The sequence below is a fragment of the Tamandua tetradactyla genome, chromosome 5, assembly GCF_023851605.1.
Source record: "Tamandua tetradactyla isolate mTamTet1 chromosome 5, mTamTet1.pri, whole genome shotgun sequence".
Classification (NCBI taxonomy): Eukaryota; Metazoa; Chordata; class Mammalia; order Pilosa; family Myrmecophagidae; genus Tamandua; species Tamandua tetradactyla.
Genome location: NC_135331.1, coordinates 28241037 through 28255847, shown reverse-complemented (window position 1 = coordinate 28255847; position 14811 = coordinate 28241037). Strand labels below are relative to the sequence as shown.

Here is a 14811-nt window from a genome sequence, read left to right as displayed (position 1 = left end):
CCCCTGGCTCTGGTGGACACAGTGGTGTCACCAACCCCACACACTTCAGAGGTCGTGTCCTCACTCCACTGTCCTTGTTCTGACCCCCTCTCTGAGTCACCCACTCAAGGGGGTGGGGGCTCCTTCTAAGAAGGGGTTGTGGGCTGCGTGGGGACCCTCAAGTCAACCATTCCTCAGGTGAGTCTCAGCTTATGAACCTTGTCACGGTGCCAGACACCTGGTGAGCTGTCAGCGATGTTCGCTCGCCACACTGTGTGGGTGAAAAGGTGGTACTGGGCCCTGTACTGGTCTAGACCATGGGGAAACTAAAATCATTTTTAAAATGTGACTTTAGTGAGATATATTCACATACCATATAATCATCCAAAGTGTACAATCAGTGGTTCACAGTATCATCACACAGTTATGCATTCATCACCACCATCTACTTTTGAACATTTTCATTGCTCCAAAAACAATAAAAATAATAAAAATAAAAGTAACAAAGAACATACAAAACGTCCCATTCCCCTTATTTCCCCTATTATTGATTCTTTTTTGTCTTTAATTTCTTACTCATCTGTCCATACCCTGGATAAAAGGAGCATCAGACACAAGGTTTTCAACGCTATATAGTTATACAGTCATCTTCAAGAATCAAGGCTACAGGAACACAGCTCAACAGTTTCAGGCGCTTCCCTCCAACCACTCCAATACACCATAAATTAAAAAGGGATATCTATATGATGCATAAGAATAATCTCCAGGACAACCTCCCTAATCTGTTTGAAATCTCTCAGCTACTGACACTTTATTTTGTCTCATTTCTCTTCCCCCTTTGGTCAAGAAGGCTTTCTCAATACCATGATGCCAGGTCCCCCGCTCTTCCTGGGAATCCTGCCCCATGTTGCCAGTGAGATTTATACCCCTGGGAGTAATGTCCCATGTTGGGGGGGAGGGCAGTGAGTTCACCTATCCAGGTGGCTTAGAGAGAGAGGCCACATCTGAGCAACAAAAGAGGTTCTCCCAGGGTAGCTCTTCAGTATAATCACAAGTAGGCTTTGCCTTTCCTTTTCAGGAACAAGTTTCATAACAGCGAATCCCACCATCAGGGCTTGGACTACTATACCGGCATTCCCTAATGCCTGCGAGAATATCAGGTCTTCCCCTGGTGGGGAAGTTTAATATTTCCACACGCGAAAATCATTTTTAACAGTACACATAGGAGATGGACTGAAAGAAAAAGCGCTTCCGACCCAAGCAGACCTATTCTGCAGCTTGACTCACTGGGCTTAAACCTTTGTGCAAGAACTCTGCCGGCTGTCTGCTGAGCCGGCCTGGGGAGAGGCGGTCTCAGGAACTCCCCCTCTCCTCTCCTCTCCTCTCCTCCCAGGGAGGAAGCTTCAATTATCAGGTCAATTAGAAGGATACAAGTGACAAACTCCTAGTCGCATTCACACTTCAAGGAGATGTTTCCTGGCCGGGTGCCGCTTTTATTATTTTTGGCCCCAACTAAGGTACAATGCGATCATTCATTCGCCATCCGAGGATCAAAGCGAGTGCGTTTGGGTGTAAACGCAGATAACACTTCAGAGACCGTCTCCTGAAAGGAGTCACTGGACCAGGGCAGAAAGGGAGCTGGTGTGTCACGTGTGTGTCCGCCCTGGGAGGTGGCGTCTCCTCAGGGCCTTCTGACCTCCACGGCCCCGACGACCCCTGGCCTGCGTCCAGGCCCTCGGGTCCACCGCGGGGCATGAGGTCGCGGGCTGGGAAAGGGAGTGGAGGGCTGGACCCTCGAGGCCCTGGGAGGCGGCCCCCCGTGCGTTGACGACACCCAGCCTCCTGCTTTCCGGCGTTTTCCCGTCTGTGGCTCTGACCAGGAAGGCAGCTCCCGGTGGCAGGCGGGCCCCTTGGGGTCCAACCCTGGCTGCGGGAGGGCCAATGCAGCCCACCCACCAAGAGAAAACCCACAGGCCCTGCCCTGCCTCTCTTCGGCTGGAGACAGCTAGGTGTAGACCCCGGCCCCGCGCGCCCCGGCCCCGCGCGCCTGCGCACTCCGCCCGCCCGGCTCGCAGCCGCCCGGCGCGGCAGCTTCGCGCGCTCCCATCACCCCTTGCGGCCGCGCCGCCAAGCGGCAGGGCCTGGGCGCGCCTGCGTGGCCGCGCGCTCCCTGTGCATGGCGCAGGCGCGGCCGGCTGGGAGGCCGGCTTGGGGCGTGCCGGGAGCCAGCGCGGGCACGCACGCGGCTGCGGCGCGCACGCAGGGGGGCGTGGCTGCGCGTGGCGGTGGGGCCGCGGGAGTCGCGCTGCCGGTCGCGTGTAGCTAGCCAGCCCCGAGGGTCAGTGGGACCGTGGGAACCCGGGCGGCCTGCGGGGGAGCCTGGAGACCCTACGGGCCGTCTCCGCGGTCTCGGGAGGCCGTACCCGCGCCTCGCCTTACCTCACGGCGCCCGATCTCACTCCCCTCTTCGCAGGTGGCGCTGGGACGCTCGCCCGGCGAAAGTCCGGTGGACGTCGTGGGCCTGCTCCTCGGACAGTCGCAGGTAGGTCAGCTGCCGGTTGTGGTGGGGCTTGTGGGCGCGTGTCCCCGCGGTTTCCTGCTTGGCGGTGGCCGGAGGGGAGTGGGGCGCTGCAGTGGGCAGCCCTCACCCTGTGTGAGGCTTCCTATTCCCGGGGCCCTCGGGTCTCCTCTTCCAAGCAGTGAACCTGCCAGCGTTCCCGGTGCTGCTTTTGGCTTTGGAGAGACAAATTCTTGTGCGCACAAACGCCAGAGCGCTGTCCTGTCCAGGGGAAGGGCTAAGTCCCCCGGTGCCGGGAGGGGTGGGGGGGAGACCGACAGATATACAGGCGAGGGAGGGCCAAGAGTGGTGAGCCCACCCAGACTTGGGGAGGCAGGGGAGCCTTCTCCCCGAGGCTGCAGGCGGCAGGCAGACCTGCAGGTGAGTGAGCAGGGTGACAGCTAAGGTTCTGCACCACGTGGGTTGTCAGGGCCTGGAGAAAGGGAGAGCAGAGACCCGGGTGGCTCCCTGGCTCCCCAGCATGGGATGAGCTCTTTGCTGGCAGCCTGGCACCTAACCTCAATTGGTTGGGGGAAGTGGGACTGAAACTTGTGGTCGTTGCTTTTTTAGGGATGGGACTGAGCTCCTGAGCAACCCTGGCGTCGTCTTTTCTTGCTTTGATTTGGGGAACTGGGGCTGAGCTTTCAGGTGGGCGCGCCCTGGAGTGGGGGATGTCCCCGAGAGAGGGTGTAGAATGCTTGAGTGATGGAAGTGCTGGTGATCCCAGCGGCTTGGAGTGAGGGGCCGGGTCGAAAAACCAAAATAATCGTCGTCCCTGGGGGAAACAGCGCACAGAGGCGTGTGCCGGCCACGGAACCTTAGTTACAAGCCAGAGGGGTTCTGGGGTACATGCAGAGAAGTGTCTGGACAAACTGTGGGGAGGCCATGGGTGGGTCTGCCTTTGCAGAGCAAGTGCAGCAGAGGCTCTAGGCAGCCTGGGCCGAGTGAGAGCCATAGGAGGGCTTCTTGCACACCAGGGACGCGGTAGCTGCCGAAGTTTGGTGCTTCTTTCCTCAGTTTGGGTCTGTTTGGGCAGCTCAGGGCTGGTGATCACGGCTTGGAAAGAGGGAAGAGCTGGTGACCAGCAGGGCTTGCCAGGTCCTTGGCATGAGTCACTAAAGTGGGAACAGAAGTCAAGGAAAGTAGGATTCCAGGGTTTAAAACTTGGGGACTCAGATGCCGGTGCCGTTGACTAGAACGGGGAGTGTAAAGTGAGGGTGGCAAGAGTCTGGAAAGCATGGGGGAAAGTGGTGTGGTGGGAGAAGTATCAGACCACCCCCTATGGACTCTGTCCTGTTGCCGGGTGCCTGACACTGCATGGGGTTCTTGAAAAGAGGCTAGGAAGTAAAAGAATACGATGACACGGTCTGTGTACTTAACAAGTTCACGGCTTTTGGGAGGCTAGTAGTCTACTCCTCAGCAGGCTGTGACGTGTGGTTTATAATCCACGTGTGTGCAGTGGCTAGCCTGTGGTCTCTAGGCCAGTTCCTTCTGCCTCCACCACGTACTGACTCTGTGGGCACAGGCGGGTTGTGTTACTTCGCAGCAACTTCATTTCTGAGCGTGGGAATCAGGGGCATCCATTCCTGCCCCCTCCTTCTCCTGGGATTCACAGCATCTGTCATTGCATCTTGCCCTCGAAATGCCACAGGCAGCATTTGCCCACCTGCCTGAACCACCAGGGGAGGCCAGCCTCTGGCCCCTTCCCTTCTTCTCTGGCCTTTCATTCAGGCTCCAGGGATTTGCCCTTTTGGTGCCTCCTCCTACCAGCTGTGTGATGCCTCTGCGCCTGGTTCCTGCTTTCCCCCACCTTGTTTTTTTTTTTTTTTATTAACGGAAAGAAAAAAAAGAAAGAAATTAACACAACATTTAGAAATCATACCATTCTACATATGCACTCAGTAATTCTTAACATCATCACATAGATGCATGATCATCGTTTCTTAGTACATTTGCATCGGTTTAGAGGAACTAGCAACACAACAGAAAAAGATATAAAATGTTAATATAGAGAAAAGAAATAAAAGTAGTAATAATAGTAAAAAAAAAAACAAAAAAACAAAAAACCCTATAGCTCAGATGCAGCTTCATTCAGTGTTTTAACATGATTACTTTACAATTAGGTATTATTGTGCTGTCCATTTTTGAGTTTTTGTATCTAGTCCTGTTGCACAGTCTGTATCCTTTCAGCTTCAATTACCCATTATCTTATCCTGTTTCTAACTCCTGCTGGACTCTGTTACCAATGACATATTTCAAGTTTATTATCGAATGTCCGTTCACATCAGTGGGACCATACAGTATTTGTCCTTTAGTTTTTGGCTAGACTCACTCAGCATAATGTTCTCTAGGTCCATCCATGTTATTACATGCTTCATAAGTTTATCTTGTCTTAAAGCTGCATAATATTCCATCGTATGTATATACCACAGTTTGTTTAGCCATTCTTCTGTTGATGGACATTTTGGCTGTTTCCATCTCTTTGCAATTGTAAATAACGCTGCTATAAACATTGGTGTGCAAATGTCCGTTTGTGTCTTTGCCCTTAAGTCCTTTGAGTAGATACCTAGCAATGGTATTGCTGGGTCGTATGGCAATTCTATATTCAGCTTTTTGAGGAACCGCCAAACTACCTTCCACAGTGGTTGCACGATTTGACATTCCCACCAACAGTGGATAAGTGTGCCTCTTTCTCCGCATCCTCTCCAGCACTTGTCATTTTCTGTTTTGTTGATAATGGCCATTCTGGTGGGTGTGAGATGATATCTCATTGTGGTTTTGATTTGCATTTCTCTAATGGCCAGGGACATTGAGCATCTCTTCATGTGCCTCTTGGCCATCCGTATTTCCTCTTCTGGTAGGTGTCTGTTCACGTCTTTTTCCCATTTTGTAATTGGGTTGGCTGTCTTTTTGTTTTTGAGTTGAACAATCTCTTTATAAATTCTGGATACTAGACCTTTATCTGATATATCATTTCCAAATATTGTCTCCCATTGTGTAGGCTGTCTTTCTACTTTCTTGATGAAGTTCTTTGGTGCACAAAAGTGTTTAATTTTGAGGAGCTCCCATTTATTTCTTTCTTTCTTCAGTGCTCTTGCTTTAGGTTTAAGGTCCATAAAACCGCCTCCAGTTGTAAGATTCATAAGATATCTCCCTACATTTTCCTCTAACTGTTTTATGGTCTTAGACCTAATGTTTAGATCTTTGATCCATTTTGAGTTAACTTTTGTATAAGGTGTGAGATACGGGTCTTCTTTCATTCTTTTACATATGGATATCCAGTTCTCTAGGCACCATTTATTGAAGAGACTGTTCTGTCCCAGGTGAGTTGGCTTGACTGCCTTATCAAAGATCAAATGTCCATAGATGAGAGGGTCTATATCTGAGCACTCTATTCGATTCCATTGGTCGATATATCTATCTTTATGCCAGTACCATGCTGTTTTGACCACTGTGGCTTCATAATATGCCTTAAAGTCCGGCATCGCGAGACCTCCAGCTTCGTTTTTTTTCCTCAAGATGTTTTTAGCAATTCGGGGCAACCTGCCCTTCCAGATAAATTTGCTTATTGGTTTTTCTAATTCTGAAAAAATAAGTTGTTGGGATTTTGATTGGTATTGCATTGAAACTGTAGATCAGTTTAGGTAGGATTGACATCTTAACTATATTTAGTCTTCCAATCCATGAACACGGTATGCCCTTCCATCTATTTAGGTCTTCTGTGATTTCTTTTAGCAGTTTTTTGTAGTTTTCTTTATATAGGTTTTTTGTCTCTTTTGTTAAATTTATTCCTAGGTATTTTATTCTTTTAGTTGCGATTGTAAATGGGATTCGTTTCTTGATTTCCCCCTCAGCTTGTTCATTACTAGAGTATAGAAAAGCTACATATTTTTGTGTGTTGATCTTGTAACCTGCTACTTTGCTATACTCATTTATTAGCTCTAGTAATTTTGTTGTGGATTTTTCTGGGTTTTCTACGTATAGTATCATATCGTCTGCAAACAGTGATAGTTTTACTTCTTCCTTTCCAATTTTGATGCCTTGTATTTCTTTTTCTTGTCTAATTACTTTGGCTAGAACTTCCAACACAATGTTGAATAATAGTGGTGATAGTGGACATCCTTGTCTTGTTCCTGATCTTAGGGGGAAAGTTTTCAATTTTTCCCCATTGAGGATGATATTAGCTGTGGGTTTTTCATATATTCCCTCTATCATTTTAAGGAAGTTCCCTTGTATTCCTATCTTTTGAAGTGTTTTCAACAGGAAAGGATGTTGAATCTTGTCAAATGCCTTCTCTGCATCAATTGAGATGATCATGTGATTTTTCTGCTTTGATTTGTTGATGTGGTGTATTACATTAATTGATTTTCTTATGTTAAACCATCCTTGCATACCTGGGATGAATCCTACTTGGTCATGATGTATAATTCTTTTAATGTGTTGTTGGATACGATTTGCTAGAATTTTATTGAGGATTTTTGCATCTATATTCATTAGAGAGATTGGTCTGTAGTTTTCTTTTTTTGTACTATCTTTGCCTGGTTTTGGTATGAGGGTGATGTTGGCTTCATAGAATGAATTAGGTAGTTTTCCCTCCACTTCGATTATTTTGAAGAGTTTGAGGAGAGTTGGTACTAATTCTTTCTGGAATGTTTGGTAGAATTCACATGTGAAGCCGTCTGGTCCTGGACTTTTCTTTTTAGGGAGCTTTTGAATGACTAATTCAATCTCTTTACTTGTGATTGGTTTGTTGAGGTCATCTATTTCTTCTTGAGTCAAAGTTGGTTGTTCATGTCTTTCCAGGAACCCGTCCATTTCATCTGAATTGTTGTATTTATTAGCGTAAAGTTGTTCATAGTATCCTGTTATTACCTCCTTTATTTCTGTGAGGTCAGTAGTTACGTCTCCTCTTCCATTTCTGATCTTATTTATTTGCATCCTCTCTCTTCTTCTTTTTGTCAGTCTTGCTAAGGGCCCATCAATCTTATTGATTTTCTCATAGAACCAACTTCTGGTCTTATTGATTTTCTCTATTGTTTTCATGTTTTCAATTTCATTTATTTCTGCTCTGATCTTTGTTATTTCTTTCCTTTTGCTTGCTTTGGGATTAGTTTGCTGTTCTTTCTCCAGTTCTTCCAAGTGAACAGTTAATTCCTGCATTTTTGCCTTTTCTTCTTTTCTGATATAGGCATTTAGGGCAATAAATATCCCTCTTAGCACTGCCTTTGCTGCGTCCCATACATTTTGATATGTTGTGTTTTCATTTTCATTCGCCTCTAGGTATTTACTAATTTCTCTTGCAATTTCTTCTTTGACCCACTGGTTGTTTAAGAGTGTGTTGTTGAGCCTCCATGTATTTGTGAATTTTCTGGCACTCGGCCTATTATTGATTTCCAACTTCATTCCTTTATGATCTGATAAAGTGTTGTGTATGATTTCAATCTTTTTAAATTTGTTAAGACTTGCTTTGTGACCCAGCATATGGTCTATCTTTGAGAATGATCCATGAGCACTTGAAAAAAAGGTGTATCCTGCTGTTGTGGGATGTAATGTCCTATAAATGTCTGTTAAGTCTAGCTCATTTATAGTAATATTCAGATTCTCTGTTTCTTTATTGATCCTCTGTCTAGATGTTCTGTCCATTGATGAGAGTGGTGAATTGAAGTCTCCAACTATTATGGTATATGTGTCTATTTCCCTTTTAAGTGTTTGCAGTGTATTCCTCACGTATTTTGGGGCATTCTGGTTCGGTGTGTAAATATTTATGATTGTTATGTCTTCTTGTTTAATTGTTCCTTTTATTAGTATATAGTGTCCTTCTTTGTCTCTTTTAACTGTTTTACATTTGAAGTCTAATTTGTTGGATATTAGTATAGCCACTCCTGCTCTTTTCTGGTTGTTATTTGCATGAAATATCTTTTCCCAACCTTTCACTTTCAACCTATATTTATCTTTGGGTCTAAGATGTGTTTCCTGTAGACAGCATATAGAAGGATCCTGTTTTTTAATCCATTCTGCCAGTCTATGTCTTTTGATTGGGGAATTCAGTCCATTAACATTTAGAGTTATTACTGTTTGGATAATATTTTCCTCTACCATTTTGCCTTTTGTATTATATATATCATATCTGACTTTCCTTCTTTCTACACTCTTCTCCATGTCTCTCTCTTCTGTCTTTTTGTATCTGACTCTAGTGCTCCCTTTAGTATTTCTTGCAGAGCTAGTCTCTTGGTCACAAATTCTCTCAGTGACTTTTTGTCTGAGAATGTTTTAATTTCTCCCTCATTTTTGAAGGACAATTTTGCTGGATATAGGAGTCTTGGTTGGCAGTTTTTCTCTTTTAGTAACTTAAATATATCATCCCACTGTCTTCTAGCTTCCATGGTTTCTGCTGAGAAATCTACACATAGTCTTATTGGGTTTCCCTTGTATGTTTTGGATTGCTTCTCTCTCGCTACTTTCAAGATCCTCTCTTTCTCTTTGACCTCTGACATTCTAACTAGTAAGTGTCTTGGGGAACGCCTATTTGGGTCTAATCTCTTTGGGGTGCGCTGCACTTCTTGGATCTGTAATTTTAGGTCTTTCATAAGAGTTGGGAAATTTTCAGTGAAAATTTCTTCCATTAGTTTTTCTCCTCCTTTTCCCTTCTCTTCTCCTTCTGGGACACCCACAACACGTATATTTGTGCGGTTCATATTGTCCTTGAGTTCCCTGATACCCTGTTCAAATTTTTCCATTCTTTTCTGGATAGTTTCTGTTTCTTTTTGGAATTCAGATGTTCCATCCTCCAAATCACTAATTCTATCTTCTGTCTCTTTAAATCTATCATTGTAGGTATCCATTGTTTTTTCCATCTTTTCTACTTTATCCTTCACTTCCATAAGCTCTGTGATTTGTTTTTTCAGTTTTTCTATTTCTTCTTTTTGATCAGCCCATGTCTTCTTCATGTCCTCCCTCAATTTATCGATTTCGTTTTTGAAGAGGTTTTCCAGTTCTGTTCGTATATTCAGCAGTAGTTGTTTTAGCTCCTGTATCTCATTTGAACTATTGGTTTGTTCCTTTGACTGGGCCATATTTTCAATTTTCTGAGCGTGATCCGTTATCTTCTGCTGGTGTCTGGGCATTTAGTCAGATTTCCCTGGGTGTTGGACCCCACAGGTTGAAAGATTTTTCTGTGAAATCTCTGGGTTCTGTTTTTCTTATCCTGCCCAGTAGGTGACGCTCGTGGCACACGTTTGTCTACGGGTTCCACCAGTGAAAGTTGCTGTGGGTCCTTTAACTCTGGAAAACTCTCACCGTAGGGGAGGTTCGGCAGCCGAAGCATCTTGGAAGAGTGCCAGCCGGCCCGGGGGTCTGAACGCGGGGATGGTCACCGGCCGCCGCAGCACGGGAGAGCGCCCGACCGAATTTCCTAGTCGGCCCGGGGCGCCAAGCGTGGCGGTAGGGCGCCAGCTGTCGTAGCCCGGAAGAGTGCACTGTTCCCAGCCGGACCGGGGAGTCACGTGTTTGGAAGGGACCCCCCGGTCACCGTTCTCCGCAGTCTGGGGATTTCCGACCCAACTCTTTCAGTTGGTCCGGGGGGCCTCGCGTGGTGGGAGCGCCAGCCGCCGCGGCTTGAGGGGGCCGCCTGCCCAATTCTGCCAGCTGGCCTGGGAAGGAGGAAGGGAGGGACTCCGGCCGCTTGCCGTCCCGCCCGGGAAAGCCCACGCCCCTCTGTGATCTCACCGGAGCTGGTTCTCCCAGACAGTCAGCCATTCCAGGATGGGGTACGCCGACCCTTTGATGTCCGTCGTGGCTCCGGGAGCTGCTCTGTATTGTTTCCACTCCCTCAGTAACTGTTCTGGAGGAGAAAAGTGAGGGTGGCAAGGCTGTCGAGGCCGGTGGCGGAGGAGCCGGTGAAGGCGGAAGAGGGCACGGTGGTGGTTGGAGAGCCGCTGGAGCAGGAAGGGGAAGAGGGGAGAGGAGGGCGGGCGGGCCGGCTGCTGCGGGGCGTGGACGCCGCGCGCCTGGCCGGCGGACAAAGAGGGGAGAGGAGGGAGGGCGGGCCGACTGCTGCGGGGCGTGGGCGCCGCGCGCTGGGCCGGCGGACAAAGAGGGGAGAGGAGCCCCACCTTGTTTTTTGCACATGTTGCCTCAGAAGATGGCCCGCACCTGACATTCCCCTTGGTGCTCCTCTACTCTCCTGAGGCTGTGTGCCTGCACCCAGATCCTCAGCACTACCTGGAGCAGCCTGGCTCTGCCTTGGCCCCATCCAACCCATCTGTCTCCTGTGTGTCCCGCATGGCCGCCTTTGCCCACACCCTCCCCCTTGCACTGTCTCTTCTCCCACTCCCCTTCCTTCTCGAAGTTGGCGTGCAACTGCCCAGCTCCCAGCATGTCCTGCGGCACGGACTCGTAACCCCGTTCTGGAAGCTGCCATTTACACCAACGTGCACCTTTGGCCGCAGATGGACGTGCCTCGGCTGGGGTTGGGCCCAACCCCTTCTTTATCCCTGGATCAGCGGCCCTGCTGTGGGGACCCCAGGGCATGCACATGGTCATGGGGCAGGCCAGCAAGGCGGGCAGTACATGCGGGGACAGGCCGCCAGAGATTGCTCTGGCTGTGCGCAGGCCCGGCTCAAGGACCCCCAGGGTGAACCCAGTCCCCTTTGATGGATCTCCATGGTTTCTGGGTGATGATACGTCCTTCTGCTTTGAGCACCACCAGGACCCTCAGGTGCCTGGGTGCAGGCATGGGCAGCTCCGTACCTCAGCAGGGATTTGCCTCTGCTTGACATGAGCTTATAAGCTCTTCTGCCAGGACCTTGAGGAAGTCATCTAAGACCCAAACAGTTTCACTGAGTCCCATGTGGCTGTGCCCCAACCCTGCCCGTGGCCTCGAGCCAGCTGCCTGTGGGCCACAGCTGCTACTGCTAAGGTGGTGCTTAGCTCGGTTCTCTGAAGCCCCGGCTCTTGGCATGGGGACCCCTCCCAGGCTGTCCCAGCTGCTCCAACCACTCCGACTCAGCCTGGCCCTAACTCTACAGCTACAGATGCTTAGGCCAAGAGGCGGCTAGCCAAGGAAAGCAGCCTTGGGTTCGGGAAGCTCCCTGCCTGGGCAGTTCTGCATGCAGCTCTGATCAGGTAGGACGTGGCCTGCTTGGCCTAGGAGCCCCCCAGCATCTAGGCAGACTGTGTGCCATCGCCAGGTGACAAGATCCTTCTCTGCCCTGCTTCATTGGAGCTCTGCCCGCTGACCCCGTGCTGAGCAGATGGCACTTGTTTCGGACCCTTCCGTGTCTGGGCACAAGCGTTTGCCCCCTGTGCCCCTCAGCCTCCCACTTCCCCCTGCATCTACTGGGAGCACCATCTTACCTGGCCCCACCTGGCCAGTGGAGAGGGTCCCTTACCTTACCTCCACCTCCATTGGGTATGTGCCACCCACCCCACCCTGACCGACCCACATTGGACCCCCCTGGGTGCCCCTCAGCCTTGGCCTCCGCCCAGGTGGGCTCTGGCCCTCTCTCCATCTCTGCTCCCTGGGACCCTTGTCCTCTTGCTGGAATTTAAGGAAGGTTTCATGGAGGAGGCAGCCAGTTCAATCCTTCATGCTGAGTGGGCGATTTCCTCAGCAGAGTTGGGGCATTCCCTGTGGGTTTGCCAGTCGGGTGCGGCAAGGGGGCAGCAGGGGCCCCCACTCTCAGCTCCAGCATTTCCCCTTTCTGTAGGGAACCTTCCCATCTTGCCTGGTTTCCCCACGTGCCTTTTTATATCTCAGCACCTTTGCACGTGCTGCAGTGCTGCCCTCCACAGTCCTCTTTATAGCATCCCTGCGCCTTGCTGACTCAGCACTTCACAACCCTGGCTGTCGAAGTGACCCATGTCTCCCCGGTAACTGTGAACCTTTAGGGCAGGACCTTTATCTTAGCTCTGGGCCCCAGTACACAGTTGGCATTCATTAAATGGGTGTTGGGTCTGTGGCGGCTGTTGCTCAGGCCCTCCTGTCGGGAACAGGGCGCCCCAGGCAGCATTCGTGGCTGGTGTGGCAGTTTGCAGGATGGTTCTGAGGACAGAAGGGTCTGGTGGAAGGAATTGGGGCTGAAGGGGTGGGAATAGGAGGCCTAGAGGGTGGAGTCGGCCTTGAGTTCCAATTCTGCAGAGCCACAGGTACAGCAGGCAGTAGGCTGGAGCCCATGCGGGGACGGAGGATGGGCTTTCTGGGAATGAGTGCTGGGCTGAGGCTCCCTGAGTCAGGTTCTGGATGGGCAGGCACACCTGGGCCAGGTTCTGGATGGGCAGGCACACCCGGGCGAGGTTCAGGATGGGCAGGCACACCTGGGCCAGGTGCAAGATGGGCAGGCACACCTGGGCCAGGTGTAGTCACTATTCGGAGGGGCAGCTCACAGTTGACAGAGCCACACGACAAAAGTAGAAAGAAAGGATAAGGCGAGACATGCATTGCAAATAAGTCGAGCTATTTGGGAGGGGATGGGATTCGGGATAATAAGCAGCCATCTAGCCAAAAAAAAGTGACTGCAGGGCCGGCTCTAGAATGGGGTGACTTCCAGGGAAGGCTGCAGAGGACATGGGGAGAGACTGCATGGCTGTTTTTCCACTGGAAAGGAGAGGAGGCCTCATCGCAGCACTGGGGGTGGGGAGGGAGCCGTGTGCCTGCTGGGTGGAGAGGGTGTAGGGGGCCCTGCCTTTTGGCAGGTACAAGGGCCCAGCTGCCCCCTCCCCCTTGGGAGAGAAGAAACCCAGAGAGCAGGAGACCCAGCAAGGATCTGGGACAGATGCTCAGAGTGGGTGCTTGTGCCCAGGGCAGTGACAGCGTCTGACAGGTATGCTGCAGTTGCTCAGGGCTGGGCTGGGCTGCACAGGCCCCCTGTCGTCCTGCCCCCTGTGCTGTTCCCCACTTCCCTTGGGAATATCCGGGGAGTTTATGTCCTAAAGGTGGGATGTGGTGTGTGGGCTGGGAAATAAAATTCTAAAAACGAGGGAGCACTGAGGGTGAGTGAGACCTGTGAGATAAGGAACCATGTAATCAAGCTACACTCATTTCGATGCTTGCATATTGATGGAGACAGGTGAGCTGGGAATTGAGAGTTCAGAAACAGCTGAATAAATATGGGCATTTAGAATGTGCAGGAACTGCTGCTTCACGTTCATGGGGCCAAAATGAGTGGTTCAATAAAGGGTGGGGACGACTGACCACCTGGGAGGCGTAGAACTATCACCTACCTCACTCTTTATGCCGGCATCTGTTCTAGATAGAGGAAATATTTCAGCATTAAAAATACATGTAAAAATACTGCAGGGAAGTATGGGTCTTTTTTGGGGGGGGATTGTGTTTTTTGTTTTGTTTTGTTTTTCTTTTGCCTGTGACGTGCAGGACTAAGTTTTAGATCCCCAGAACCGTCAACTTCCTAGAGAAATGGGGCTTCCCATCCGCAGTGGTGCATGTGTGAGTCCCTGGAGCACTGAGCCTGCTGTGGTCCTCCACTGGCCAAGAGTGCTGGGGCTCCATTTGTAAACCAAGGCCTATTGTGTCACCTGCCCTCTGTGAGCTACACTAGCTGCCCCCTCCCAGGGGGCTTACACAAGACCATACTTACGGAGCACCCCATGTGAGGCGTGGCTGGGAACAGCCCAAGGCCCTCAGCAAGGGGCAGGTGAACAGAAGCATCACCCCGATAGCAGCCAGGGCATGCCAGATTACACTGCAGTAACAAAAAGGTCCCTCCTGCTTACTTCAGCCCCTTGGGCTCATGTGGACAAGCCCAGGTTCCCATGGTCACAGGCAAGAGGACACAGTGGGCCATGATAGCACTTGTCACTCCACCCACGTGGCCAGCCATGGGGCCACACGCACTGTAGGCGTCACACAGCAGTGCCGGATGGAGGCCGTTGAGAAAGCATGGGGGCGTAGACCTGCACTCAGACCTGTGGGGAGGTGTCCCTGGCAGATTGCCTCAGTTTCCCTTTTGCAGTGTGGGCAGCATTGTTGCGGGCAGCCTCTGCAGGTCTCCACATGCGGGTGCGCAAGGGTGAGCTTGCTGCACCTTGCCCTCGGCGGGGTCTCCTGTTTCCTTGGAGGGGATCTCTCTCCCATGTTGTCCTGGCATGTGCCTTCCCTGGAAATCACGGGCCCACTCACAGCCGCGTGGGGTACAGGGGGCCTGTCGCTGTCTCCAGAGAGCCTGCCGAGAGTCGGGTTGCTCCGCCAGTGTGCCAGGCATGGAACATGAGCAAGGCGTGAACTTTTCCTGCGCGAGGCCCATGCTTCCTCAGCCGAG

The 14811-nt window shown here is 50.5% G+C and overlaps 1 protein-coding gene across 2 annotated transcripts in view; it reads left to right on the top strand.

Annotated features, from left to right (window-relative positions):
• Nucleotides 1–2243: 2243 nt before the first annotated feature.
• The window catches only part of GNB1L (G protein subunit beta 1 like), a 93552-nt gene continuing 80984 nt past the window's right edge, over nucleotides 2244–14811 (top strand). For both annotated transcript variants that reach the window (XM_077160358.1, XM_077160357.1), the window contains exons 1-2: nucleotides 2244–2317; nucleotides 2453–2521. The gene's annotated coding sequence lies outside the window, so the exon portion shown is untranslated. The remainder of the gene's footprint in view (nucleotides 2318–2452; nucleotides 2522–14811) is intronic.